The sequence below is a fragment of the Grammomys surdaster genome, unplaced genomic scaffold, assembly GCF_004785775.1.
Source record: "Grammomys surdaster isolate TR1022 unplaced genomic scaffold, NIH_TR_1.0 265, whole genome shotgun sequence".
NCBI lineage: Eukaryota > Metazoa > Chordata > Mammalia > Rodentia > Muridae > Grammomys > Grammomys surdaster.
Window position 1 is genome coordinate 2,821,102 of NW_021604706.1, and position 3,369 is coordinate 2,824,470.

The 3,369-nt window shown below is 35.2% G+C and overlaps 1 protein-coding gene across 1 annotated transcript in view; it reads left to right on the forward strand.

The window, feature by feature from the left end:
- Window positions 1-3,369, forward strand: part of LOC114628158 (zinc finger protein 81-like) — a 113,798-nt gene that overhangs the window by 4,060 nt on the left and 106,369 nt on the right. The window contains exon 2 of the mRNA XM_028776106.1: window positions 400-507. The gene's annotated coding sequence lies outside the window, so the exon portion shown is untranslated. The remainder of the gene's footprint in view (window positions 1-399; window positions 508-3,369) is intronic.

Sequence of the window (3,369 nt, forward strand, 5' to 3'; positions counted from 1 at the left end):
AAAAGACAGGAGACATTGCAAGTGGGGAAAAGACAGGAGACATTGCAGTGGTAAAGTTTTGTCATGAGTGCTACCATAGGGCGATGGAAGGAGAATCAAGGAGAAGGGGAGCAAACAACCCACAGGACTCTTAGGGCTCTATCTGCTATTTATCAAACATTTACTCATTTCATACATAGTCCTAAGTATTTTACATATATCAACTCATTGTTTTCCTCTGAGGTGTCTGACTTCGTAGCACAGTTACAAATAGTCTGGAATGCTTTCTTCATGTCCAGACTAGAAAGGAATGTACCCAGGGTTTTATTTTCACATTTCATTCTTGGTCCATCTAGAGTAGGTATATATGTTATAAGGTATGGATCCAATTTAATATTTATATACAACTTTATTTTGCAGCTAGAATCTTGTCATATAGCTGGGATGACATTGAATTCACTGTGTAGTCCAGACTGGACTTGAACTTAAAATCTTTTCCCCAGCCTTTCAACTTCTGGCATCGCAGAGGTAAGGCACCAAGTCAAGGTTAATCTCTTTGGAAATGTCTGTGCTTAATGGGTAGAATAATGCCTACTAAAATATATGTAGCCACAGAGTCTGTGAATGTGACCTTAGATTGAAAAAAATATTCTTGCATATATAATTAAGGATCTTGAGGTGGGGGCCATTCTGAGTTAAACAATGGCCCCTAATCCAATGAAAAATATTCTTATAAGACAAAGAGAAAGACATAGGAGATGGTGTGAAAACTGACAGACATTAGAGTCATTGTTATGATTTATATTTGAAATGTTGTCTCTAAAGGCTGTTATGCTTTATGCTTGAAACACTGCAGGTGACACTATTGAGTAGTGATTGGATCACGATAACTTCTTCAATGGATTAATTCATTGATAAGTTTATAGCTGAATTGCTAATAAGAAATGGAACCTACTTGGACAAAGTAACTCTCTAAGGATATATATATATATATCTTGAGGGTGGATTCTACAACTAAAAGGCCTAGAATCTAATGTGGTTTCTGACTAAGATAGTGTAGAGGTCAGCAGGGTGTAAAATACATGTGGCATCCTTTCCCTCTAGGAGCTAGAGAGAAAGTCTGAGATGAACATTCTGGGGGATTAGGGTGAGATTAGCGTCCACAGATAGCAAAATGCTCACCACATCATTAACAGTATCCACTCGCAGGCTTCTGGGCAGGAAAACAGATATTTTGTCTCCTCAGTTGAGAAGAGGCTCCTGTGTGTTTAACATTCCTGGTTTCCCTAGCAATCTGTGGGCATAAAGACATTTGTACCCCCAACATCTTGTACCTTCTAATTTTTAAAAAGAAAAATAGCCACAGTAGAGACCATGACAGAATCCATTGCCTCCATGGCTAGTCTAAAAAGTATAGGCAAACATAAGAGAATTATAAGAAGACCTAAGAGGACCAAGAAAGGAGGAAAGCCATCCTTAATTTACCCATCTCTTAATTAATTTCTGCTAATAATTTTGTGAGAAAATGAGTATAATGTGGTCTATTCCACATAAACCTTTACAAACAACCCTTCAATATTGTACTGTCTCCTATCACAGGTGTGTTTTTTTTTATCTCCCCTGACAAAAGACATTTGGATTATGCATTGACAAGAGTTAACATGTAATACAGTTGATTAAATATAGCAGCATCATTTTGGGGTTAGCCATTGTTTCCTCAAACTATCAGCCTGATGACTCAAAGTCCTGATGTCTCCTCAAGTTATCAGTTTTTTCTCCCCTTGGGACATGACCTCTTAATGAGTTTGTCATCTGCCTTTAGATGTTTTATTTATCTGGTGGTCTCTTGGTGTCTTGGTTAGATACATCAGATCAGGAGCTATCGGGGACTTCATTTGTTTTCTGAAAAGACACAAGTTGCTCGATGTTAACATTGGGGATTTTTTTCATTGATTAGATTCTAGATCATTTCATTTAATGTATAATTTAGGTTGTGTCTCCTTTAGGACAAAATGCTTTGGGGCAGCAAACAAAGCATTATCTTTTAGTATGTGAGGATTTAAGTGGGTGCATATGATACTCTCTGTTTATTAGATTTTGCCAGTTCAGTACTTAATGATGTCATTCCACAAGAGCTTGACCCTGTGGATAGTAAGGATTTTCATGATTAGTATTAAAAATTTTCAAATCATGTGCTAGCGTAAGTGGGACCATTATTAATTTTAATTATTTTTTAGTTGTAATGAACTTCGGAAAGGATATGCATAAAGGGCTATTTGTCAACAAGGTTAAGGTCTAGATATAATACAGTGGTATTTTTTGGAGCTTTCAAGGCCCCATGCCATTCCTGGGGCCGTGCTCTGCAGCCAATGTGTTAGGGAGAGGCATTGTGCATGTATATAGTGTACTTTGAGCATAGATCTTTACATACCTGACAGCAGAGAATATCCAAGACATAGACACCCTTATTCTTAGATATCAAGCTGATATCCATTCACTACTAATTATGCATTAGAAGTTTGGAATACTATATAAAATTTGTCTTTATGCTGTATAAAACAATGCTTTTAATAGAGGATAGGCTCCCGTGAGCCTCTTTTAACTATTTTCTTAGGCAAATTCTGATCTTTTATCAGACAAAAACAAACAAACAAAATTCATTTAATTAACAATGGTCGTTAACTTTTAAATAGTTAACCTTAAGACTTTCTTAATTTAAGATTTTGGATCTTTAAAATTTAGGGCAATTTTAATTATGATCTTTTTTTTTTTTTTTTTTTTTTTTTGTTTTTTGAGACAGGGTTTCTCTGTGTAGCCCTGGCTGTCCTGGAACTCATTCTGTAGACCAGGCTGGTCTCCAACTCAGAAATCCGCCTGCCTCTACCTCCCAAGTGCTGGGATTAAAGGTGTGCGCCACCAACGCCCAGCTTTTTTTAAATTTTTTTTTTCGTTTTTTTTAATTATGATCTTAAGAATACTTTTTTATTAGGTAACTTAAAAGTACCTGAGAATGAATAGAAAAACCTGAAGTAGAAAACAATTGTATTTTCCCATGTGAGCATGAAAATTTATATCCAGCAGATATTGTATATGAAGCAAAATTGTGAACAATATCAAAGCATAACATTTTCATAGATGAAAAGTTGCTGGAAGGCTCTAGTTTTTACCACATTTCATAGGCAATTTGATATAACAGATTCTCAGGCTATACCAAAAATAATTTTAGGTGGAACAATTTAAAATTATCTAGTTCTTACTGATTGCATTTTTGTGTTTATTTCTCTTTGAACTCCAAGGAAATTAGAGAAACATGTAATTATGTTTGCATTTTTTTAGTTACTATGTTATCTAGAAGAAATATTTTTGAATGCTTTCTGTTTTTTTTTTTTT